We start from the raw sequence: 27,680 nt of genomic DNA, 5'->3' as shown, positions 1-27,680 counted from the left end.
TGATACACTTCGGGGTTCTCTAAACCCTGGCCCATAACAACGGGTCAAGAATAAACTGCTCAAGGAGATGTGTGCTTTTCTGCGGGCAACAACTCTAAATTTCCTGATGGTTTTGGTAGATCAAACATCTGCATCCATATCACAGAGAGCAGAACCTGCTGCCAGAGGAAGCAGAGTGTCAGGGGGAGACAGACTGGAACCTGGATTAAAGGAGTGCAAAAGAATCAGCACCAAGGAAGGATATTAAGAAGAAAATTCCTCTGTAAACTGGAGAGGTATTTGGACAGAAAGACTGCTTCTGTAAATGGGGTAATGGAGCTACAGAGAACTGTGAGAGGAAATGGGGAAAATGATCTCGATCAAATGTGAGGGTCCCTTGCGACGGGGGGGATTAGAGAGGAAAAGTGCCTCAGTGATTTGGGAGTAGATAATAGACAAGTGCTCATGTGAAGTGAGGCTGCGGAAGGAAAGAATATGTCTGTACAATATGCTGCTGTGAAGGCTGAGTGTCTTTGCGAACAACAATTTGCATTTATATAGCATCTTTGATGTAGCAAAATGTCCCAAGATGCTTCACAGGAGAGCGAGAGAATAAAATTTAATGCTGGGTGCATAAAGAGATTTTAGAGCTGCTGATCAAAAGGGTTGGTCAAGGTTTAAGAAGTGCATTAATTGAAGAAAGAGAGGTTTAGAGTTATTGGGAGGGAATTTCAGAGCTTTGGGCCTGGACACAGCACCATTGGTGGGGGAATTAAAATTGGGCATGCTAAGAATGCCAGAATTAGTGCTGCGGAAGGTCAGCATTGACCTTAGCACAGCTGCCTCACGGTGCTGAGATCCCAGGTTTGATCCCGGCTCTGGGTCGCTGCCCGTGTGGAGTTTGCACGTTCTCCCCGTGTTTGCGTGGGTTTCGCCCCCACAATCCAAAAAGATGTGCAGGGTAGGTTGATTGGGCCGGGCTAAATTGCCCCTTAATTGGAAAAAACGAATTGGGTATTCTAAATTTAAAAAAATGAGTGTTGCGAAGAGATCTGGAGGGCTGGCGCACTGGAGGAGATTATAAAGATAGGGAGGTTGAGGCTATGGGGTGAATTGAAAACAATTCGAGAGTTTTCTTGAGCAGGAAGGCTTGAAACAGCAGGGTGTTGGATAATCATAAACATGCAAAGGGTAGAACGTGGGAGACTGATCAGGGGTGATCAGGTCTGGAGGTAGAAAAGGCATGAATGAGGCTTTCAGTAGCAGACATATCAGCTGAGACAGGGACGAAGAAGGCGGACAATAATATTGTGGACGTGGAAGTAGGTGGTCTTCGTTGCAGTGAGGGAGGAAACTCATCATGAGGCCAAATATGAGATCAAGGTTGGTTCAGCCTCGTACAGTTGCCAGGGAGAGGAATGGAGTCAGTAACTAGGGAACATAATTTGGAATGGGGGATTGAAGAGAACTTTGCCTTGCCAAGAACGATTTTGAGGAGATATCTGCTCGTCCGATATTGGCAAGCAGGACAATTTTGAGATGAGGGTGAGGGTGGTGGTGGGGGCGGTGGGAACAAATGCCTTTCGAGAGGATGGAGGGGAGGGTACATGTTCAGATACTTTTTCAAAAATCATGCTCTGTTAAATGTTGATAAAGCTGACATTTGCCTTTGCTGTGAACACACTGAGATTTAAAAAAAAATCTATCAGTTGTAAAGCAAAATGAACCAGGATGCAATAGTTTTGATGATAAAAATGCACGATTATTTTCTGGGCACTATTGCTCCTCCTGTCTGTGGGTGGAATAATGTATAAAAGGGAATGCTTGGGCACAGATCCACATTTCTGACTGAGACCCACACACACACACACAGGCAAGGGAAGAGATTGCAAAAAGAGAAAGGGATTTCAGAGATTGCCCCCTCTCTGCTGCCTGGCAGGGCTGCAGTATTTGTAGTCGGCAGAGGCGAGGACCTCCCCTTTAAAGGTATGTTGCAAGACGCGTGGACGAGGAAGTGAATGAGAAAGAAGGAAGGAGCTTCCCCTGAACAAGGTTAGAGAGAGAGAGAGAGAGAGCGAGAAAGGGAACAGCTGGAATCAGCCTCCAACAGAGAGATGGTGGCAGAAGGTGTGTATCTCTTTTCTACCCCCCTGATCATTGCATTTAATCCAAATATTTATCGCTTGCAAACCGATCAGCTGCTTAATTCCCGCATGCCGGGTTTAAAACCGACTGTTGGAATGCACCAGCTGCATTTAGAAAACAAAATAAGTTGCTTGGTCGAGTTTTGGCTTTGTCGAACTTTATCTTTAATGGGCAAACATTTCAGCATTTACAATTGTTTTTGTTGCAAATTCTGTCAGCAGTGAAATTCCTCTCGGTTCAAGCCACTACTAAGTGGAGGGATTGAAGGATACAACATGTTTATCCCCACTTAATATATGTGTGTGTGTGTGTATGGATGAGTTAAGGAGCAGATTGGGTCCCCATTAAATCTAACACTGTTTCAGGCTTGTGAAGGAATAACTGTGCCTCTCTGCCTCTCACTCCATTGATGCAATGGGTTTATGATGTGCATTCACTACTTCTATTGAGAGATTGCTTTCCCTAAAACTGCTCTGAAAACTGTAACAGTGAATCATACCATGCGGTGGTAATCTGTTACTAAATAATGCTTGCTTTTTGGTGTTGCCAATAATAGTTTGAGACATTACTCATCTATTTTAAATGGGTACTATCCCATTTATTTAATGCTTTTTTTTGTAAAAAATGAATGTCACGAGAGAAGCATTTAGCATTCCCGGTGATGGTAAATGCTCTCAGATTATCAATGAATGATACATTCCAACCATAGAATATAAAAATAGCTCTTTATTACAGTTATTGCCACCAAGTCTTTGCATGGTCATCAACGTTTGACAGCCTGCATTATTGTGACCTTGTGTGATTTGTCTTGTGTTTCTGGATCCAGAATCTTCCATTTCTATGGATATATATAGTTTATATGATATTGGTCTATTCCTACTGGTGACACGATGATAACATTTTAAGAAGAGTGAGGAATTATCAACTGAGGAAATGGTTTATTTTTATTGCATGGTAGCACAGTGGTTAGTACTGTTGCCTCACAGTGCCAGGGACCCGGGTTCAATTCCAACCTTGGTGGGTGACTGTGTGGAGTTTGCATTCTCTCCATGTCTGCGTGGGTTTTCTCCGGGTGCTCTGGTTTCCTCTCACAGTCCAAAGATGTGCAGGTGAGATGGATTGGTCATGTTAAATTGTCCCTTAATATCTAAAAAAGGTTAGATGGGGTTACAGGAATAGGGTGGGGGAGTGGGCCTAGGTGGGGTGATCTTTCAGAAGGTCAGTGATGGGCCATATGGTCTCCTTCTGCATTGTAGGGATTTTATGATCAGCACCAAGTTGTTAGGATCTGCAATGTGTTGGTTGGTGGAAACCGATTCAGCAATAACTTCCAAATGATCCAGTCCAGAATCAAGTCAGATGGCCTAACATGCCCAAATGCAAGAGTTAATGCTCTACATAAACCGCTCTTTCATCTTTTAAAATCATTTATTTATGGGACAAGGCCAGAATTTCTTGCTCATCCCAATAGCCATAAGACTATAAGACATAGGAGCAGAATTAGGCCACTTGGCCCATTGTATCTACTTTGCCATTCGATCATGGCTGATATTTTTCTCATTCCCATTCTCTCTGCCCTTTGAGAGCCAACCGCATTAGTGCATTGCGGGTCTGCAGGATCAGGGGTAAAGGAAGTTCTGACAGGCTCGGGGTGCCCTGATTCCATTGAAATGGATAATTTGGTCCATTGTGAAGGATACGTTGATCAGGGCTGAGAAAAACACCAGCAAGTTACTATTACTTTTGCCAGTGAAAACTGTGGAGAAATGGCATAAGTAGCTTTGTCAATCTTTCCACAAGGTTTACTACTGAAATTACAGTTGGAGTAAATTCTCCCATGATAAACCCTGGTATAAAACCTTCTGGAGGAGGTCAGGTGGCGCAGTGGGTAGTGTTCTGAGCCAGAAACTCCAGGTTCGAGACCCACCCTGGGACTTGACGGCCAAGGAAGGTTTATTCATAACGCGGGTGAAACAGGTTGAGTGTCAACCTGCAAAAATTATTTTCGGCACGGTAGCACAGTGGGTAGCACTGGATCTTCACAGCTCCTGGACCCCAGGTTCAATTCCCCGCTGGGTCACTGTCTGTGTGGAGTCTGCATGTTCTCCCCATGTCTGCGTGGGTTTCCTCCGGGTGCTCCGGTTTCCTCCCACAAGTCCCGAAAGACGTGCTGTTAGGTAATTTGGACATTCTGAATTCTCCCACTGTGTACCCAAACAGAAGCCGGAATGTGGTGACTAGGGGCTTTTCACAGTAACTTCATTGCAGTGTCAATGTATGCCTACTTGTGACAATAAAGATTATAAAAATCCTTCTAACACGCCAATTGGCAGATGGCAAGAGTGGGAGGGGCTCCTGATCAGCCACGCTTGGTGTGGAGTGGGGTTGCTCATGTTATAAGCCCCTGGGTTGGGAATTACTAGCTATGGAAACAGAAAAAAAGTCTGCCTTAATACACCACTGAGTGTGGGGAGAAGAAGATAAAAACTTCCTCTTTGAGGAAGTCTTTGACCGTCGGTCTGAAATTCATATGTGGTTTGGTATAACATTTTATTTGGCAACACTCCATTCAAGCAACGTGTGGATTTTACAGTTTTAAAGGTGCTATATTAATGCACAGCGTTTTATGCTTTTGCTCTAAATAAATAAAATGGGAACCCAACTTACCACACCCTTGATTTTTACTTCAGATTTACTCGGGATTACCTCTTAAGTCTTGCCAACAGAAATGTAATCCTTGTCATAATGCCTGCATTCAAAACAAAAGCTTCAAATCCCTGCTTGGAGGAGCATCAGCATTTTAGTGCATGTTGTGAAGTTAAATGGATGAGAGATTTGTTCTTCCTTCCGTAGCTGGTGACAGAAGTTATACTATTTGCTGGTAAACGCTCTGCAAATTTTCAGGATTAATGGACACCTGGGAGAGATCTCAGGAATAGCTGATCGGTTTCTGTTTTGTGCTGTGCTCTATCACAGATGCATTGACATCACTGCAGATGTTCCCAAAACCACATTGATTGCCGAGGTTCAAGAAGTCGCCTCGCTGCCACTTTTCCAAAGGGTGATCAGGAATGGGTAAAGAGTGTTGGCCAGTGACACCCACAACCCATAAACTAATTTTTATAAAAAGCTTTACACTTGACCAGCAGAGAGTTTCTTGCCATTCTTTACTGTGCTCTTTGCATTTTAAAAGTGTTCTAGTTGGCAGAGAGATTGTTTTTTAAAAAAAAATAATTTTTATTGAAAAATTTTGTAAATACAACAACAAACAGTAATGAAAATAGAAACGGTCTCTAACAATAACAGTCATAACACCCCAGAACCATAACAGCTCGTACACCAAACCCTCCCCACCCCCCCAACCCCAATGACCAACAAAATAAATTAACAACAAATTAAATTAACAACATATTAAATTGAATAACCGTAGAACAAATAGATAACACCCCCCCTCTCTTCCCCCCCCCCCCCATGATAAACCCCGCCATGTCACTAATCCAGGTCTCCACACTTGGGGGCCTCGCATCCTTCCACTGCAGCAAGACCTGCCGCCAGGCTACAGGGGCGCAAAGGCCAAAACACCGCCTCTTTCGCCTCCTGCACTTCCGGCTCTGCCGCAACCCCAAAGATCGCGAGTCCCCAGCCCGGTTTGACCCTGGATCCAATCACCCTCGACACCATCATCGCTACCCCCTTCCAAAATTCCTCCAGTGCCGGGCATGCCCAGAACATATGGGCATGGTTCGCAGGACTCCCCAAACACCTGACACACCTATCTTCGCCCCCAAAGAACCTACTCATCCGAGTCCCAGACATGTGAGCCCGATGCAGCACCTTAAATTGAATGAGACTAAGCCTCACACATGAAGACGACATCCGCCCAAGTCCCGTCCTCCATCTGCTCCCCTAATTCCCCTTCCCACTTAGCCTTCAGGCCTCCTCCCCCTCCTGCATTATCTTATAAATGTCAGACACCTTCCCATCCCCGACCCACACCCCCGAAAGCACCCTGTTCCTTGCCCCCCGCAAGGGCAGCAAAGGAAATCCCTCCACCTGCCGCCTATCAAACGCCTTTACCTGCAAGTACCTGAACGTGTTCCCTGGGGGGAGCCCGAATTTCTCTTCCAATTCCACCAGGCTCGCAAACCTCCCGCCCATAAAAAGGTACCCCAACTTCCTAATGCCCACCATGTACCACCCCCTAAATCCCCCATCGATGTTCCCCGGGACGAACCGATGATTCCCCCTTAATGGAGCCTCCACCGAGCCCTTCACTTCCCCCCTGTGCCGCCTCCACAGCCCCCATATTTTTAGGGTTGTCGCCACCACCGGGCTAGTGGTATACCTCGTGGGAGGGAGCGGCAACGGCGCCTTTACCAGGCCCCCAGGCTCGTGCCTCCACAGGACGCCATCTCCATCCTTTTCCATGCCGGCTCCCACCCCCCCCTCTTCACTCTCTCGGAGTCCCACGCGCCCACACAAAGCTCAAAATGCTACTAGTCACCCTCCTGAAAAAGGCCCTGCGGCTGAAGATGGGCAGGCACTGAAACAGGAACAAGAACCTCGGGAGCACCGTCATTTTGACGGACTGCACCCTCCCCGCCAACGACAGTGGCAGCATATCCCATCTTTTAAATTCCTCCTCCATCTGCTCCACAAGCCTGGTGAAATTGAGCTTGTGAAAAGTCCCCCAGCTCCTGGCCACCTGCACCCCCAGGTACCTGAAACTCTTCCCTGCCCTCTTAAACGGGAGCCTTCCAATTCCCTCCTCTTGGTCCCCCGGGTGCACCACAAAGACCTCACTCTTGCCCAGATTCAGTTTATAGCCTGAAAAGGCCCCGAACTCAGCCAACAGCTCCATCACCCTCGGCATACCTCCCACTGGGTCCGCCACATACAGTAACAGGTCATCTGCATACAACGACACCCGATGTTCCTCCCCACCCCGCATCAAACCCCTCCACCTTCCTGACTCCCTCAACGCCATCGCCAAAGGTTCGATTGCCAGTGCAAATAACAAGGGGGACGGGGGCACCCCTGCCTGATCCCTCGGTAGAGCCGGAAGTAATCCGACCTCCTCCCATTAGTAACTACACTCACCATCGGGGCCTCATACAGTAGCCTCACCCACTTAATAAACCCTTCTCCAAATCCAAACCTCTCCAGCACCTCCCATAGGTACCCCCACTCCACTCTATCGAAAGCCTTCTCCGCATCCAGCGCCACCACTATCTCCGCCTCCCCCTCAATCACCGGCATCATAATGACATTTAGCAACCTCCGTACATTCGTGTTCAGCTGCCTTCCCTTAACAAAACATGTCTGGTCATCGTGTATCACCCCTGGCACACAGTCCTCAATCCTGGTGGCCAGGATCTTTGGCAGCAACTTGGCGTCTACATTAAGGAGAGATATGGGCCTGTACGAACCACACTGCTGGGGGTCCTTATCCCTCTTTAAGATTAAGGAAATCAGCGCCCGCGACATCGTCGGGGGCAAACCCCCCCCCCCCCCCCCCCCCCCCCCCCTCTCCCCATGCCTCATTAAACATCTGCACCAACAGGGGGCCCACCAGGTCCACATACTTTTTATAGAACTCCACCGGGAACCCGTCCAGCCCCGGCGCCTTCCCAGACTGCATCTGCCCAATCCCCTTAACCAGCTCCTCCAGCTCAATCGGCACCCCAGCCCTTCCACCTGCTCCTCCTGCACCTTTGGGAAGGATAGCTCGTCGAGAAAACTCTCCATTCCCCTCCTCTCCACCAGTGGCTCCGACCGGTACAGTTCCCCATAAAAGTCCTTGAAGACCTCATTCACCTCTGCCCCCTTCCGCACCACATTCCCACTCTTGTCTCTCTCTCCAGCAATTTCCCTAGCCGCATCCCGCTTGCGGAGCTGATGCGCCAGCATCCTACTCGCCTTTTCACCATATTCATACACCGCCCCCTGTGTCTTCCTCCACTGTGCCTCCGCCTTTCTGGTGGTTAACAAATCAAACCTAGCTTGTAGGCTACTCCTTTCCCCCAGCAATCCCTCCTCTGGTGCCTCCGCGTACCTCCTATCCACCTCCAGGAGCTCCCCCACCAGTCTCTCCCTCTTCTCCATCCTATCCCTGTGGGCCCGGATGGATATCAGCTCCCGCCGACTCACTGCCTTCAGGGCTTCCCAGACCATCCCCACCCGGACCTCCCCCGTATCGTTAACCTCGAGGTACCCCTCAATACTTCCCCGGACCCTCCTGCACACCTCCTCCTCCGTCAACAACCCCACATCCAGACGCCACAACGGGCGCTGGTCCCGTACCTCCCCCATCTCCAAATCCATCCAATGCGGAGCGTGGTCGGAGATTGCAATGGCCGAATACTCGGCCTCCTCCACCCTCGGAATCAATCCCCTGCTCACCACGATAAAGTCTATTCTGGAATAAACCCTATGGACGTGGGAGAAAAAAGAATACTCCCGCGCCCTCGGCCTCCCAAACCTCCAGGGGTCCACCCCTCCCATCTGGTCCATAAACCCCCTCAGCACCTTGGCCGCCGCCGGCCTCCTACTCGTCTTTGATCTGGACTGATCCAGTGAAGGATCCAGCACCGTATTGAAGTCCCCCCCCCCCACATGATCAGGCCCCCCGCCTCCAGGTCCGGGATATGTCCCAGCATACGCCTCATAAAGCCCGCATCATCCCAATTTGGGGCATACACATTAACAAATACCACCTTCTCTCCCTGTAGCCTACCCCTCACCATAACATACCTACCCCCCTTATCCGCCACCACCTCAGATGCCTCAAACAACACCCTCTTCCCCACCAGAATCGCCAACCCCCGGTTCTTCGCATCCAACCCGGAGTGGAAAACCTGCCCTACCCACCCTTTCCTCAGACGGACCTGGTCCGCCACCTTCAGGTGGGTCTCCTGGAGCATCGCCACATCCGCCTTTAGCCCCTTCAAATGAGCAAATACCCTAGCCCGCTTAACCGGCCTGTTCAGTCCTCTCACAATCCAGGTGACCAACCGGATCAGAGGGCATCCCACCCCCCTACCCCGCCGACTAGTCATAACCCATTGACTGCCAGCCCCAGGCCAGCACACCCCGCCCGACCCAGTCCCCATGGCGACAGCACCTCTCCTCTACCCCCCCGGCCCACACCGGCTCCTTCCTGACCCTACCAGCAGCAACCCGATACCGCCCCCCCCCCTCCCCCAGGCTAGGACCCCTCCTAGCCGCGACACGCCCTCCATTGTACTTCCGTGGGCCAGCTGACTTCTGCTGACCCGGTAACCCCGGTGACCCTTGGCACCGCTCCAGCGCAGGAAAAAAAACAGTAGAGGCCCCGACCCCACCGCCAGCTCCACCCCTCCAGCCCCGCAACGCGGGAAACCAGAGGAAAGCCCGCGCTTTCGCACTGCCCCACCCCACCCTACTGACGCAGCTCCCAAATACCAGCCCCATCCCATCCCCCAACCAAATATAGAATACAACAAACCCCCAACATCCCCCGCAAAATACAAACCTCAGACCATACCACCCCACCTCCCCCCACCCCCTGAAAACAGAGCAAAACCCACATAAAGAAACCATGTCAAAATTACAAAAGTACAGAAAACACAACAACAGCAAAAACCAGCAATATAACAATACAACCGACCCCGCAACCCCCAACCCCTAGTTCGAGTCCAGCTTCTCCTTCTGCACAAATGCCCACGCCTCCTCTGGGGACTCAAAATAGTAGTGCCGATCCAGATAAGTTACCCACAGGCGCGCAGTCTGCAACATCCCAAACTTTATGTGCTTCTTATGAAGCACCTCCTTCGTCCGGTTAAACGCGGCCCGCCGCTTAGCCACCTCCGCACTCCAGTCCTGGTAGATCCGCACTACCGTGTTCTCCCACTTGCTGCTCCTCACCTTCTTGGCCCAGCGCAGCACACACTCCCGATCCCTGAACCGGTGGAACCTCACCAGCACTGCGTGCGGGGGTTCATTCTCCTTGGGCCTCCTGGCCAGTACTCTGTGGGCTCCCTCCAGCTCCAGGGGCAGATGGAACGACCCTGCCCCCACCATCGAATTCAACATGCTGGCCACGTAGGTCGGCAGATCCGACCCCTCCAGACCCTCCGCAAGGCCCAAGATCCTTAAGTTCTTCCGCCTCATGTGGTGATCCAGCTCCTCAAAGCGGTCTTGCCACTTCTTATGGAGCTCCTCGTGCACCTCCATCTTACCCACGAGGACCACGGCCTCCTCCTCCCGTTCAGCGGCCTGCTGCTGCAACTCCTGGATGGCAGCACTCTGGGTCTCCATCAGCTTGCTGGTTGTTTCCTTCAGTGAGCTCAGCAACTCAGCCTTCAGCTCCACAAAACAGCGCAGGAGAGCAGCTTGCTGCTCCTGCGCCCACTTCCACCAGTCCTCGGGTGCTCCGCCGGCCGCCATCTTGGATTCCTTCCCCCGTTTTTTCTGGGGAGCTGCTGCCGTTTTTCTCCTTGCTCCACTTCGATTTTGAAACATAAATTGCGGAGAATGTTTCTCCCAACACCTTCCCCTGCCGGGAAATGTCAGAAAAGCGCCGTTTGGGGCTCTAAAAAGAGCCCAAAAGTCCGTTAAAATCGGGAGCTCCCAAATGTGCGGCTTAGCACGCCATCACCGCAACCGGAAGTCGGCAGAGAGATTGTTTAATAATAAAGAAACATATTCCTGAAAGAAATCATGAACTAAATGTTAGATTTTTTTCCCATTAAGCAATGTCATTGGAGGAATTGAAAATATGCCAACTACAAGAGAAAGGAAGAACTTGTCATCAGTCGACCAATTAGCATGGAATGTTTCTGAGTATTTCGTCAAGTGATAAAAGTATAGGGTTATGCCATGTACAAGATTAATTGTGTGTTCAATTAGGTTAAGTTTGAACTTGCACAACCTCGTCAGTGATTCTACATTTGGAATATTGTGCGCAGTTTTTGGAGTCCTTGATTTAAAAAATTAAATTTTAATTTGTTGAGGAGGCTAGGAAAAGAATGATAATTGTGTCAGGATCAAGACGATGAAAGGGAGACTGGCATTTATATAGCACCTTTCAAAACCTCAAGTGGGATGCTGCCTGGGTTGGAACATTTAAGTAATGAAGAGAGGTTGGATAGGCTTGGACTGTGTTCCCTGGAGCAAAGACTGAGGGGCGAACTAATCGAGGTGTAAAAGATTATGAGGGTCATGGACAGGATGGATAGCAAGCAGCTGTTCCTCTTGGTTGAAGGGTCAGTCATGAGACTCAAATTCAAGGTGAGGCGCAGGAGGTTCAGGGGGGGATTTGAGGAAAAGCATTTATACCCAGAGGATAGTGATGGTCTGGAATGCACTGCCTGGGAGGGTGGTCGAGGTGGGTTGCCTCACATCCTTTTAAAAGTACCTGGATGAGCACTTGGCACATCATAACATTCAAGACTATGAGCCAAGTGCTGGCAAATGGGATTAGTTAGGCAGGTCAGGTATCTTTCGTGTGTTGGTGTAGACTCAATGGGCCGAAGAGCCTCGTCAGCACAGTATTTATCTCTGATTCTATGATGTCCCAAAGCATTTCCAGCCAATCTGCATACAGGAAGGAGCTAAATATCAGTTGATCTGTTCTAGAGTTACAGTTTAAAGCAGACCAAGCAGGCCAGCAGCACGGTTCGATTCCTGTACCAGCCTCCCCGGACAGGCGCTGGAATGTGGCGACTAGGGGCTTTTCACAGTAACTTCATTGAAGCCTACTCGTGACAATAAGCGATTTTCATTTCATTTTCATTTCATAAAGGATGCATATTGGCCAGGGCACCACAGATAACATCCCTGTTCATTTGAGAAATGATGCTGTGGAATATTTTATGTCCACTTGAGATGGCACCTGTGACAGTGCGACACTCCCTCAGTACTGTCTGCGCACTCCCTCAGTACTGTCTGTGAGCATTGGGCTGGATTTTGAATTCAAATCTTTGGGGTGGTACTTGAACCTTCTGAATCAGAAGGCTGACACAGCAGTGGTTATAATGAGAGGATCAAAGAATATTATTGTCCTTGAGGAAGTGTCCATGATCACTTAGGCACAGTGCATGTGACTTTATTAGAAGAGACATGATTTTAAGTGATTAACAGGAATTTGTTTTAGTCTGTTATGCAACCCTTAATATTCCTGTTCAAATCTCTGCACTCCGCTCACGAGTATAGCAGCAGTGTGAAGCCAAAATAATTTTGCACAGCAGATAATGTGTGGCGTGAAAAATGAAAGTTGCCATAGTTTCCGAGCAGCATAGGCTGTTCTCCCTATTTTTAGAGGGAGAGCTGACTGGTGGAGATTTACTCTGAGGGGTCACCATACGTCAGGTGAGGGAACAAGGTAGAGAAGGCGAGGCATTCATGAATAACCTCAGCTGGTATGAGAATTTTTTGTTTTATAAATTTAGAGTACCCAATTTTTTTTTCCAATTAAGGGGCAATTTAGCGTGGCCAATCCACCTATCCTGCACATTTTTGGGTTGCGGGGGTGAAACCCACGCAGACACAGGGAGACTGTGCAAACTCCACACGGACAGTGACCAAGGGCCGGGAATCGAACCCGGGTCCTCTGTGTCGTAGGCTGCAGTGCTAATCACTGTGCCACATGTTGCCCTAGCCGGTATGAGAATTGTCCTTGTGTCGCTTCGCATCATGAACCAACTATCCAGCCAATTGAGCTGACGTGTGCAAAGAACAAAGAAAAGTACAGCACAGGAACGGGCTCTTCGACCTTCCAAGCTTGTGCCGATCGTGATGCCCTAATTTAAAAAGAAAAACCTTCTGTCCTTACTTGCTCCATATCCCTTTATTTCCTCCCTATTCATGTTCCCCTGCAGAGGCCTCTTAAATGTTGCTAATGTGCCTGCTTCCACCACATCCTCTGCAGTGCGTTCCAGGCAGTCACCACTCTCTGTGTGGAAAAACCTACCCCGCACATCTACCTTAAACTTTCCCCCTCTCACCTTGAACCTGTGTCCCCTTGTAATTGACGCTTGCACCCTTGGAAAAAGCCTCTGACTTATCCACCCTGCCTATGCCTCCCTTGTCGACCTCTGTCAGCCTCCATCTTTACACTGAGAACAATCCTAGTTTATTCAACCTCTCCTCATAGCCAACACCCTGTAATTAGGAAGTGAATTCCGAACTTGACCCTGAAGTGACGCCAGAGTGCTGCTGTCATGGAATCTCACTGTTTTACTTGTGCTGGTGGTGTCATGACACCAGGCACCGACTGCATTTACACTAATAACATTTGAAATTTGTAAGATTTTGAGGTTCGGGGCCAAAGATACCTGTGGTGGTATGATTTGCATAGCTGTCTGCCATTGGTGCAGAACACCGGCTTACCATTGGCCCTGGTCGGTCCTGTGCCTCTCGACCGATTGGTTGAGACCAGTCATGTGACGGCTCTCCGATTGGTCGAGAGGCTGAGTTAACCACGCCTCCATACCGAGGTATAAATAGTCAGAACGCCCGGCGGTCGTCCATTTTATTGTAGTCGACCGCAGGGCTAAGTTCTAGCTTATTAAAGCCTAACTTTTGTATAGCAACTCGTCTCTCGTGCAATTGATGGCTCATCAATACCTCAATAGGCAATTGACTATTCAGTAATTTTAGATATGATGCATTAACTAATTAGATAGAAAATGTATACGACCCATGGCAGTTGAGAGAGCTTTACTGATCCTAGACGGCAGACAAACAGTTGACACTGAATGTTTTAAAATGTCCCCTTCCATATCCATCTTCGTCCATTGGCGGAGAGCCGGCTGCGGTGAGCATTGCAACCTCACCATAAAACTCACCAGTGTACAGCCCGTGATGGTATATCACCCCTGAGCCTGGCCATTGATCATGTACCTTTTTTCTGGGGGCTAGTAGTTTGCTCAGTGTCCATCATATATCTAAATTATTCTGACCATGGATTTGGGACGAATGCCCTCGGTGTCACCATCTTCCCTGTTTGAGGCCAGCCTTTTAGTTTGCACAATGTTGAGGGTCATTTCCTGGTCAACACTTGCGGAGCACAAAGTTTCATCCTAACAGCTTGAGAATGTCAATATGGCAGCCTGAGCTGAGACAATTTAGAGGTCAGCATGTTTCGAAATCTTCTTTCCGGAGAGAGAGAGAGAGAATAAATGCTGCTGAGCTAATTCCATAACATGCAGTCAAATGCTTGCTTATTAAAGACCCCAATTTCTTACGAATTGACAGGCAAGTAAATAGCAGCTATTCCATCAAGCCTGCCACCGGGACTCCATGGTGGCTAAACAATTGTTCTGCTTCCCCCACAGCCATGTAAACCACAAAATAAGGAGAACAAATACAAGCTTGATTAAGGACTCTGGACAATCCCCCCCCCCCCCCCCCCACCCCCACCCTGATTTCCCCCAGCTGATCAAGCCCCATGCAGGGGAATGGACCAAGTGTTATCTATTGTCAGTTATTGTAGGTGAGTCATATGGGCCTAGAAGGAGGCTATTCTGCCCATTAGGTCCATGCCAACTTTCTGTCGAACAATAGTCTCATTCCCCAATCTATCCCTCTGGCCCTGCAAATTTATTTTCCCTCAAGTGTCCATCCAATTTCCATTTGAAATCGTGACTTATCTCTGCTTCCACCCCCCCCCCCATTGTTGGTAGCACAAGGTGGGGGGGGGGGGGGGGGGGGGGAAGGAGGAGACAGTGACGTTGTGGTATTGTCACTGGACTAGTAATCCTGGGACCCAGGCTAATGCTCTGGGGACATATGTTCAAATCCCACCATGGCAGATGGTGAAATTTGAATTCAATAAAAAACTGGATCACTTTCGGAAAGGAAATCTGTAGTCTTTACCTGGTCTGGCCTACTTGTGACTCTGGACCCACAGCAATGTGGTTGACTGTTAACTGCCCTCTGAAATGACCTAGCCAGTCCCTCCAATGCAATTGGGGATGGACAATAAATGATGTCCAGTCAGCGACGCCCATATCCCAGACAAAAGCAAGTTCTAGGTAATTGGCACTTGCTATTTTTCACATCGCGCCCCCCCGCCCTCCGTGTTTTGTGCCATCAGCTATCATTTGTCTGTCTCATTTATAGAAGAGTACAGCACAGAACAGGCCCTTCGGCCCTCGATGTTGTGCCGAGCAATGATCACCCTACTTAAACCCACGTAACCCGTATACCCGTAACCCAACAATCCCCCCATTAACCTTACACCACGGGCAATTTAGCAAGGCCAATCCACCTAACCCGCCCATCTTTGGACTGTGGGAGGAAACCGGAGCACCCGGAGGAAACCCACGCACACACGGGGAGGACGTGCAGACTCCACACAGACAGTGACCCAGCCGGGAATCGAACCTGGGACCCTGGAGCTGTGAAGCATTGATGCTAACCACCATGCTACCGTGAGGCCCATTTCTACACCTTAATATCAAATATCCCTTCCATTTCCCTTCCTCCAAGGAGAACAACTCCAGCTTCTCTAACCTCACTGTGCTGTGTAAAGATTGAGTAAGACACACCTTCATAATGTGACACGAGCACTTAATACATCCACGTGACGGTATTCTTGCCCCAATTTTAACCTGTTCATTTTCTGTGGGTTAAATCCTCCATTGAAGGACTAGTTGAGAATATGTTGCAGGTTTGGACATGAAAATGGCAAACTGTAATTTTGTGCACATTGCATTTTGTTGCCCAACTGACATTTCCTCCACTCTTGCAGGTATTTCCCAATCAAGGGGACTGGCCTCAATCTGTGACACAGTGATTAGCACTGCTGCCTCGCATCACCAGGGAGCAGGGTTCGATTCCAGCCTCACGTGACTGTCTGTGTGGAGTTTGCCACATTCTCCCCGTGTCTGCGTGGGTTTCCTCCGGATGCTCTGGCTTCCTCCAACAGTCCAAAGTTGTGCAGGCTAGGTGGGGTTGAATGGCCGTGGGCCTAGGTAGGATGATCTTTCGGAGGATCGGTGCAGACTCGATGGGTTGAATGGCCTCATCCTGCACTGCAGTGACTCTTAAGAAACCAATTATTATGAGTGAGAATTATGAATGAAATGCAGACATGCACATAATGAGATACAAAGAGGCAGCTAATGAACACAGAGAACAGGGCGTAACCAATCAGTAGGCAGAAGACTTGGGGGTAGTCTCCCACTATAAAAGGCACGAGGCACTCATGCTCCGGCACTTTCCACAAGGGACATCGACAGAGTGAGTCCGGTGTATATATCATGTAACGCATGCAGCACGTGGCTTAGAGCTAGTCTGGTTCAGTCAGACAGAGAGATCACACTGAGGTTAGCAGAGAATCGAACTCACAGAGAACTGTGCTAACTGTGTGACAGGTTCAGTAAATCAAATTGAACAAACTCCAATGTCTGGGGCTGGATGTCGGAGAATCGCCGGGGGGGTGGCGTGAATCCTGCCCCTGCTGGCTGCCAAATTCTCCGGCACCGGAGATTTTGCCGTGGGCGGGAAACGCGGCGCGCCGGTTGGAGGACCCCCCCCCCCCCCCCCGGTGATTCTCCGGCCCACGATGGGCCGAAGTCCCGCTGCTGTAATGCCGGTCTCGCCGGCCTGAATCAAACCACCTCCCTTACCGGCAGAACCAGACGGCGTGGGCGGGCTCCGGGGTCCTGGGGGGGGGCGCGCAGGGCGATCTGGCACCGGGGGGTGCCCCCACGATGGCCTGGCCCGCGATCGGAGCCCACCGATCCGCGGGCGGGCCTGTGCCGTAGGGGCACTCGTTTCCTTCCGTGTCGGCCATAGCCTCCGCGATGGCCGACGCGAAAGTGACCCCCTCCCCTGCGCATGCAGCCACTGACGCTCCCGCACATGCGCGGAATTCTGCTGGCCAGCAAAGTCTCTTGGGCCCCGGCTGGCGTGGCGCCAAAGGCCTTCCACGCCAGCCGGCGGGACGGCAACCACTCTGGCGCGGGCCTAGCCCCTCAAGGTAAGGATATGGCCCCTAAAGGATTCTGCACCTTTGGGGTGGCCCAATGCCGGAGTGGTTCATGCCACTCCATCCCGCCAGGACCCCCGTCCCGCCGGGTAGGGGAGAATCCAGCCCCTGGAGTCTATTACAGTTATAGCTGCATCCAGTTGCAACCCGTATTATCTCAGTGTGCTTAACACAACAAGAATGACTTGGATTAGTGTGATTTCTTCTATTGAGTCTGTTTAGAACAAATATATTGGATGTGGTAATTTCAGCTGCTATCCCCCTGATGCCTTTGTGAGTCTGCTGACAGACTGACAATTCTAATCATGGCAGTTAATCTTGGAGTGAAAGGCAACATTGTGAAGGTGATTGTTTCAGTGTCAGTTTAAATGAAAGCTTTAACTGCCATCTATTTGTTCAAAAAAACTTGCACAAAGTGAAAGGAGGAGGAAAATACGGCCTCAAATTGCTCAGATGATCTGTGAAATGTCAAGGTTCCTGCACTTTATCATTTATAGTTTCAATTTTTCATCTTGATACTGAAACTAAAGTTCTCACCAAACTGTTTTACACCAGGTTTTGTTGTTTCTGTTTGAATTTCCCGCCATTGATAGTTAACCAGCCATCCAATCATTTTTATTATGATTGCACATTGATCTCATGCACAAACAAATTACAGTTTCTGTATGACAGGCTGTAGCCACCTAAGATGGACACTGGGCTACAAAATGGAGAACTGCTAAGGCTGCAGGGAAAACCAGTCTTAGCAAGGACAAGCAGTTTGCAGAAGACTAATTAGCATTCTGCACGTACAGAAACCAGTTTGTGGCCAGGTGCAGAGTCTCAGCCAAAGGTGTAAATGGCAACAAGATCTACATAGTAATGAGGTGATCCAGATCCAGACCCCACACAATAGAAACATTTAAGTATGAATGGATACTTTTGAGTAGACGCACAGACAGAACGGCACCACTGTATCCAACACAAAGAACCATAGGGACAGCCCACCCATCGAGAAACGACCCTCAGATTGGGGGGGTTTGGAAGATATCGATTGGGAAAGGCCCAATCGATACATGGCAGGTAAAAGGCCCGCCCCGAAGGGGCTCGGACTTCTAGGGACTATAAAAGTATACCCCGCACATGGTTCAGTCTGTTGCTTCCAGACTCCGGCCCAGACTTGTTACATCGCATCCTGACTCCAGTTTCAGCACCGGCCGTTGAGCATCAGCCATCGAACTGTAAGTGCCAATACAACGATCGCTACGTGATCCAGACTTTGCTAGATCCTGACAACTTTAAGTACCTGAGAGTTGCAGACCAAGAACGGGACAAAGGCCTTGCTCCCTGACCTTGCCTGTTCCTGTCTAGATAAGTATTTTAGTTGTTTAGTATTAGAAGTAAGTTAGTCTCTTTAGCGTATGCATGTGTAGTTATTATATTTGTCATAATAAATATCTATCGTTTGGACTTACTAATCGGTGTACAGATTTATTACTTTGAACCTGACCTTGATATACTTGTGAGGTGTCTAAATACGGCACCTGGCGACTCCTGAGCATAATTACATACACAGAGCCATAGTAGTGTTAAGCACATGGCCTTTAAACGGAGGCGTGTTAATACACTCCAGTAAAACGAGCAACAAGGTGTTTTTCAAAAATAAAACCCCCAGTTGACCAGCAAATGGGAGTAATTTCATGGTGGGCTAGTGGGAAACTAGTGAGTTGCCAAGTTCACCTGAAACAAACATCCAGTGAAGGGATTGAAATGCCAGGATTTGCCTTTAATAAACTGTCAGGCGTAGCAATAAATAAAATCAGGGGCGGGATTCTCTGTTCTGAAGACCAACTGCTGTCATCGGCGGCAGATTGCACTAACTTTGCACAACCGCCAGGCTTCTGAAATGCTGCTCAAGTCCTCGCTCAAGCCCTGGAATGAACTGGTTGCATAGACATTCAAGGCTGTGGTGGCCTTCACGACCACTGGGAGCGGGGGTCCTCCTCCTTCAGGGGGTGCCAAGTCTGATTGGAATGCGATGCAATAATCACCGTCTGAGAGCATGTACACTTGAGAAGCCATTTGAAAATATTTTGTTTATTGAACGTCCAACAGAACCTTTTAGACAGGGAGCGGAGCATCAGTGGACAGCCTCAGCTAACGTCCGGAGGCTGTCCATGCGGCGTGCACCTAGAGTACGCTGTTTTGGAGGGGAGGCGCATCGCGAAAGCAGCGCCGCGCCTTGATTTTGGCGTCAACGTGGATTCTCCGGCCGAACGCGATTTTGACTTCGGAGACTGGAGAATCCCACCCAATGTATCTCCCCACGCAGACCCTCAACAAAATGGAGGATCCTAGCTGTGTGGTCATTCTGCTGATGAAGTATCAGTCTCTGTCCATGAGCTTCCGTTGTACCGGCCTTCTTATACGGCCTAATTTCATCAGAACCAAAGGTTGGTATCCACAGTTTACACTGGCGTTCATGGTTCAGTAAAATAATCTCAACCTCCAGCATGTTTCACTCACGGCGACATGCTGGTCGATATGTAGGACTCACCACACGGAGAGAAAAACCACCAGCAATCTGCAAAGCATTTCTTCAATATCTTCATCTAATTTTTCCTTCTGGTCAATCAACCTCTCTCTATTGCAGCTCCCAACAGTAGACTCCCCGGCAATGGGAAATCGCACCGGTCCAGCAATGGGAAATCGCACCGGCCCGGAGTATGCCAGAAGAGAGAAAGAGCTCTCATTCCCCTTCTCCAGCCCAGGCAGCAGGTCATCTTCCCATTCACCCCTCTCTTTACTCCAGGCTACAAAACAAGAAGGAAACGGCAGCAGCCTCCAGTCATTTGCAGCTACAAGCAGCAAACACATCCTGCAGCACTACTTGAGAGCTTTGAAGTGCTCTGACAACTAACAAAGCCAATTCCTCATTATGAATAGCTTTCAGCTGGGAAGCTAGAGGCTGCTCACAGTCAAAGGGAGTTAAAAAGTGACCTTCAGCATAGAACTAAGAGCAGAGCTTTGCCCTGTGAGTGTTTGGTAGGACAGAGGGGCAGCAGCTGTAGTTGCCCCTGCTATGGGTATACACAATATTTTAAAAATGGCTAGAAGGCCGCACAGATGAAAAGGCCTTCACCCCCTCCCTCCAGCCCCAGGTGCAGCCCCAGATCTGGATCGCTTCAGGCCCCCCCCCCCCCTCCCCCAAAACACCGGGGCAGCAGCCCCAGTGCCCTTGAGCTACGTGCTGGAAAATGGAAATGGCTACTCGCCTTCTCAGAGAGGTTGTGAGGGCAGAGCATTTCCTGTCCCCATGGGTTTTTGCCACTTTGCTGTGGTTGTTGATGAGTAGGTGAACAAGGTGACGTTTTGAAAGTTGCCTGCACATATTGTGGCGCGAGGCAACAGTATTTCAGTGCATTTTAAAAATACATTTTGAAGCTGCAGTTTTCCCTGACAGGTTCTTCGCTGGATAATAATGCGCGATAACAATGAATAATTCTAGAATATCAATTCTCCACAACCCTCCTCCAGAGTGAGGTGGTAGGATTTTTTTCACATCCCCCGATGATGTACACTAACAGCTATGAAACCTCATACATCCTGTGTTGATTAAAACTCACCCAGCAAATAAACGTAGGCTGCAGTTGTTTTCAGAATTGAACTCTGCCCTTTGGCACCAAACTCATCCCATTCTTTCATTAGAGGCAGGATGGTGAAGGGGCCAACTTGGATCTAAGGTTCAGAATTATTAAGTTCATTAGTTGTGATTATGGTTTCAATGGAGACTTTAATTGTGGCATTTCTTTGTTCGTTTTTGTGGAAAAAGTAGGCCACATTAAAATGTAATTCCCACTACAACCACATTATCAGGTGGGGGAAACATATTCTGTACTGTTTATTTCTATTTTTGAGAGTCAACCCAAGCATAATGCCTTGCACTTGGCACCTCCTCGAGCCAGAAGGTTGTGAAATCCATTCCCGTGCCAGAGATTTCAGCACAAAAATCTAGGATGATACTCTCAGGGGGAAAGAGAAGGAGGGGCCAATTTGGGAGTACAACGAGCAGTCGAGGACATGATTCACAGAAGGTACTGCCTCGGGTGATAATGTTACCAACAACAGAATCATCTAAGCATGGTCATAGTGGAGGAGGTTCAGATCAAATTACACCAGCTGGACTCTAGGGCCCTGTGGGCACAGGTGACCATCTGCCATCCACCACCAGCATTAATGAAGGGCATTGCCGCTCTTTTGTGTGTTTGAGGTAGTTTCCAAGCGCTCACTGGACATTCACCTTGTTCGGCGTTGGGACGTTCAACACTCTCTTCCATGTGCAGAAGGAACAGAAGAGGTCATTTAGCCATTCATTTCTGCTCCGCCATTTAATTAGTTCATGGCTGATGTGCACCTCAATTCCCTTTACCCATCATAGCTCCATATCCCTTGATGCCCTTAACTCCCACACAAAAATATACAGATCTCAGTTCTGAAAGCCTCAATTGTCCCAGCATCTAAAGCTTTTTGGGGTGCGTTGTCCAAATTGAAATCCCTTAAATGTGAGAACGGGCTTTTTGATTTCCCTCCCATTTGGATTTGCTCTAATTTTATTTTTTAATTTCTGTCACAAGATGTGGGCATCGCTGGCTAAGTCAGCATTTTTATTGCCCATTTCTAATTGCCCCGTGAGAAGATTGTGGTGGGCTGCCTTCTTTAACCAGGTACACCCACAGTGCTGTTAGGGAGAGTGTTCCAGCATTTTGACCCTGTGAGAGTGAAGGAGCGGCGATTATATTTCCAAGTCAGGATGGTGTTTGGCTTGGGGGAATCTTGCAGGGGTGTTGTTCCAATGCATCCCTTTTTGGTGGCAGGGGGTTGGGATGGTGCTGTCGAAGGAGCCTTGGTAAGTTCTTGCAATACAGCTTGTAGATGGTACACACTAACTACCACTGTGCATCGGTGGTGGAGGGAGTGAATGTTTATGGTGGTGGATGGTGTGCCAATCAAGCGGGCTGTCATGTCCTGGATGGTGTTGAGTTTCTTGAATGTTATTGGAGCTGTACTCATCCAGGCAAGTGGACAGTATTCCATCACACTCCTGACTTTCAAAAAAAATTTAGAGTGCCCAATTCATTTTTTTCAATTAAGGGGCAATTTAGCGTGGCCAATCCACTACCCTGCACATCCTTGGGTTGTGGGGGCGAAACCCACGCAGATACGGGGAGAATGTGCAGACTCCACACAGACCGTGACCCAGAGCCGGGATCGAACCTGGGACCTCGGCGCCGTGAGGCTGTAGGGCTAACCCACTGCGCCACCGTGCTGCCCTACACTCCTGACTTGAGCTTTGACAATGGTGAACAGGGTTTGGGAAGTCAGGAGGTTAGTTACTCATCTCTGACCGCTAGCCACAGTATTTTATGGATGGTCCAGTTCAGTTTCTGGTCACTAGTAACCTCCAGGATGTTGGTAGTTGGGGGAGATGGTAATGAACATTAAGGGATTCTCTCCTGTTGGAGATGGCCATGACCTGGTACTTGGATGGTGCAAATGTTACTTGTCACTTATCAGCCCAAGGTTGAATTGTTGTCCAGGTCTTTCTGCATGTGGGCACAGTTCGTTTCAGTATCGGAGTTGTTCCAAATGGTGCTAAACATTGTGCAGTCATCAGGGAATATCCCCACTTCTGACTTTCTGATGGAAGAACGATCATTGAAACAGCTTAAGAAGGTTGGGCCTAGGATGCTATCCTGAGGAACTCCTGACCTGAAGTGATGTCCTGGGATTGAGATGATTGATCTCCCACGACCATCTTCTTTTGTTTGAGGTATGACTCCAAACAGTGTCAAGTTTTCCCCCTCACTCCCATTATCTCAGTTTTGCTGGGGCTCCTTGATGTCACACTGTGTCAAATGTCACCTTGTTGTCAAAGGGCAGTCACTCTTTACCTCACGTCTGCTCTATCCTGATTCTTCCTTTCAAGAAAATACTTTGTCTGTTGTTACCCCATTAAATCCTTTTAACATTTAAACCCTTTGATTAGACCTCCCCTCCATCTTCTGCGTAAGCAGAATGTGTTCGTGTAATTTAATCGTGTAATTATGAAATGTGTTTGTGTAATTTAATCTCTTAAACTGCTGTTTCATTCTGGTGCCCCGCACTCAGTCCCTCCAAGGTCAGAATTAAGAATAATAATCTTTAGTCGGCTTACATAAACACTCCATTGAAGTTACTGTGAAAATCCTCTCGTCGCCACATTCCGGCGCCTGTCCGGGTACACTGAGGGCGAATTCAGAATGTTCAATTCACCTAACCAGCACTTCTTTCGGGACTTGTGGGAGGAAACCGGAGCACCCGGAGGAAACGCACGCAGGTACGGGCAGAACGTGCAGACTCCGCACAGTGATCCAAGCCGGGAATCAAACCTGGGTCTCTGGTGCTGTGAAGCAACAGTGCTAACTACTGTGCCACCCTGCCGCCCGTTGCACTTGTGCTGTGGTGCCTAAGCCTGAATGCATTTCTCAAGTTGGGGTTGGAGCAAAGCTTTGAACAACTGAAATATTACAAATCAATTCATTTTCTTTGAAGTTTTTCTGCGCACTTGTTTAGCGTGTGCTTTTGCTCCTGATTTGGTTGCATGTCTCCAGTCTTTGTTTTACTTCTGTCTGTTCCTCATTGCTAATCAGAGGAACTAGGTAGCTTACGCTCATATGTCATATTCTCCCTCCTTATTGCTTTTTTTAGTTGTCCTCTGCTTGCTTTTAAAGGTCCTCTGGCATCCCACTAACTCTTGCCAATTTGCATGCTTTTTCTGTTGCTTTTATGCCGTCCTTGATTTCCCTTCTCAGCCATGATTGCCTTGTCCTCCTCTCAGCATGTTTCCTCCTCCCTGGGATGAATTTCTGTTCTGCTACTGAATAACCCCCCAAAACTGCTGACATTGCTTTTCAACTATCTTTCTTGCTTCCGCGAGCTCTTCTCAAAAGACAATCACGCCATCCCTGGGATTATTCTGGGAACGTCTGGTGCACTTACTAAGTGATGAGCTGCCTGGTGAGCAGACGACCGACCCACTGTTGTTATCCATGGCTCATTGCCGTATCCCTGCCTCTGTGCCAGAATCCTTTCACAGGAATAACAGAGGGGGCAGTGCCGTGGGAGATGGTGCTATGTGCAACTGACATAATAGGAACATTGGTGGCAGGTGTAGGCCATTCAGCCCCTCGCACTTGGTACCCATTCAGTTGGATCATGGCCGATCTGTGCCTCCTTCTTTTGGTCAACTGTGCTCCATATCCCTTGTTGCTGGTACCTGGTACAAACCTAGAAACCCCCCACCTGGAAGGTTTTGTAGTCTTCCCAGTTTTTTTTTCAGAGGGAGGTCAGTTCTAGATTTCCATACCCTCGGCGCGAGAATGAGTATCCATTCACTCCTGAAAGGCCTAACTCTAATTTTATACCCACCTCGTTCTCGATTTTCCCCACCAGAGTAATGCTTAGCCAGTTGGCCCAGTGCCAAGCCATTTCCAAGCACCTACCAATGATTTCCCACAATGGGCAGCAGGGTGGCACAATGGTTAGCACTGCTGTCTCAGAGAGCCAGAGACCCGAGTTTGATTCTGGGATAGGACAGAGGATTGGACCTGGGTACGGCGTTCTTTTGGCAGGTTGGTGCGGACTCAATGGGCCAAATGGCCTCTTTCTGCACTGTCGGGATTCTATGATTTTATGTCTGAGCATAAAACAGTGAGAAGCTGTGAGGTCTTGCAATCTCCCTGCTGTGGCTGTCTGTAACTCCTCTTCTCAAGTGAGTTTAAGCTACAATCCCTGTATTTTGGAGCTTAATCCCAAAGTCTGCATAGCAGCAGAGGATATATCCCTGAGAGGTGCTCTTACTGTGCTAATTGAGGGTGCAAATGCTGCATGTTCTCAGGGGCAGATTGCAATCTAACTTTACCTCCTGTATATGATGGACTGTGTACCCCTTCTCGTTCTTGTTTTAATCGCCAACATTGGAAAGCAATTCCTCTCCGGTTTCTTTCACATTCCTCTCGCTTGTGGAAGTCATGGTTTCATCTTTTCTGATTTTGCTTTCTTTCTGATAAACGACAGTGAATTGCCTCACCCAGTCTGTGAATAGAATTTTGGGTTCAGATCTGTCAAATCTGACATGACACACTTTTTAAAAAAAACCTTCATCAGTTTAGTCCCAAAGCTTGTCACAAATGAAGTAAATAGGCAAAGCAGTAGGGTTGCCATAGCAGCAAACAAATCAATTAGCAATCAGCGATCATTATCTCTGTCCTGTGAGGCAGTCCAACCATTTCCTCCTCTTTCTGTGGCGGAGTCACCATTGTAACTGAACTACAGGCCCTTTCCTCCCTCTCTCTCTCTCTACCCTTCTCTATCTCCGTTCCTAGTCTTTCTACATAGAATTTAATGCACATGGTACCCTTTATTTTGCTGAATTACCACTCTGGCGTCTAGCTGTCTGGCCTTGGGAGTTTCTTGCCATTTGCCAGGTCTTCAGGCTCATCTAAAACTGCCCTGAGGGTATGTGTACTGCATCTCATCTGATCCCACTGAATCTTACTTCCTTATCTACCACCCATGCACAGCCATCTGCTCTGAACATACAGAACAGTGCTGGCATCTCTTCCAAAGCTGTGTAAAACTGTATGATGGTGTTGGTGAAAAGTAACATTTCATGCAGCTACAGTGTGCTCGGTAATCTGATCAGCTTTATTAAATAAAACAGCAGATTGTGCCAACTGGCAGATTCCATCACAGCCAAGCAAGCAACTGTCAAGATGTACCATTCGGGTAATAACTCTTGGTATTTTGGAAATGCAGTGTCTGCAACAAGGGCAAGGAGTTCCGAAAAAGAGTCGAGTTGGACTCAAATCGTTAACGCTGTTTCTTCCCCCAAAGAAACTGCACGATCTGCTTGAGTTTTTCCGACGCTTTCCTCAAAAAGGGGGAGTTGGGGGGGAGGGAGCATGTTGACCAGGGGAAAATAGCAGTGGGGATGGGTAGTGGATTCTTCGGGGATTGGAAGGGGTGGGGGGGGGGGGGGGGGGGGGGGGGGGCAAGCCAGGTATGTGTGTGGTTCAGTGGATGGACATAGTGTTGGCTTGGAGTTGATTGTCAAGGTAAGGGGTGGTCTGTTGGGGTGGTTAGTGGCCTGAATTGGATTGGATTTGTTTATTGTCACGTGTACCGAGGTACACTGAAAAGTATTTTTCTCCAAGCAGCTCAAAGAGATTATTTGGTACATGAAAATAAAATAAAAAGAAAATACACAACAGGGCAATGCAAGGTACACTATGTAAATCATAGACATCGGTATCAGGTGAAGCAGGCAGTCGATAGCTGGGGAAGGTAACTGTCAATAACAGCGGTGCTTAGGAGGTGGGAATTCCGATTTTTCAGCCCAACTTATTGGGCAAGCAGTAAGTAGACTGATTACCATCCTGTGGCTATGTGTGTCTGGTTGGAATAGTTACTTATGCACTATTATGGAGAACTTTTACGGTTATGTAAGATAATTGGCTGGAGCTATTACTCGACATTGCACATTAAGTGGTGTATCTTATAAATGAAAGCTTCACTCTCGATAACAGCCCTCATTCTGATCACCTCGTACAATAGAAGGTGAGTTAAATAAGTCGCGGGATGTGATGGTGTCATTGGATTGCACATTATCTTCCAGCCGTTAACGATTTCACACAACATTTTGATGTTGGGTTATATACTGTAGCTTTCTCTGTTAATTCTGGCTCAATTTTCTCTTGAGCAACGATAAAGTAGCTCAAACTTCAAATAATAGTTTCCTAAGTTGCTGAAATTCAGTTTCTCGGCAGTGACTTTTAACAATCTGATTTTCATCCATCAGTCTTTGCTTTCCAAAGATTAGGAATGGTTAAGCTGCAAGTCTTGGCCAAACCTTGAATCGTTTCAAATTATTTATGATTTAGGATTGCAGCCAAATTATCCCTACGAGGTTGATGTTCTTTCGTTGAAGTATTAGTTCAGCCATAAAAAGGGTGTACATATGTATAAACCGCAAACAGGTGACAATAAATCGCATCAAATCAAATTCAGCTTGCTCATCCTGAGTTTAAAAGATGTAAACAGTACCCATGGAATGGGTCCAAACTGAATTAATACTATGAGAAACTCAGCTCGTTCATCCTGAGTTTAAAAGATGTAAACAGTACCCATGGAATGGGTCCAAACTGAATTAATACTATGAGAACCAAAGTCAGACAATTTAGTTTTTTTTTGTACGGTTCAAAATGCATATTCTGGTTATGTGCCATTAGGATTGTCAGCCCAGGCTTTGCACTTGGGTCTGAGGAGTGGCACTTGACCAGTGATCTTCTAATCCAAGGTGACTGACTCTTTCGTCTCCAAAAATATACGTTAAATTTGTAAAAGGACATTACAGATATTTCAATTTGAAACATTACAGGCAGTGCACTAGATTTGACTTGCCTCCATACAGTATGTTCCACTCCCAGGTACCTTTTTAATACATTTTTAATTCTCTTGAAATTTACAATATGCATTCCATGTTGGGGATACCACCTGAGGG

At 48.1% G+C, this 27,680-nt stretch overlaps 1 protein-coding gene across 1 annotated transcript in view; it reads left to right on the top strand.

The window, feature by feature from the left end:
* The first annotated feature begins 1,975 nt into the window (after positions 1-1,975).
* Positions 1,976-27,680, top strand: part of mctp2b (multiple C2 domains, transmembrane 2b) — a 504,236-nt gene continuing 478,531 nt past the window's right edge. The window contains exon 1 of the mRNA XM_038813378.1: positions 1,976-2,106. The gene's annotated coding sequence lies outside the window, so the exon portion shown is untranslated. The remainder of the gene's footprint in view (positions 2,107-27,680) is intronic.

This window comes from Scyliorhinus canicula, chromosome 12 (assembly GCF_902713615.1).
Source record: "Scyliorhinus canicula chromosome 12, sScyCan1.1, whole genome shotgun sequence".
Classification (NCBI taxonomy): domain Eukaryota; kingdom Metazoa; phylum Chordata; class Chondrichthyes; order Carcharhiniformes; family Scyliorhinidae; genus Scyliorhinus; species Scyliorhinus canicula.
Note: the sequence above shows the minus strand (reverse complement) of the source record. Positions and strands in the feature narration are given on the sequence as shown.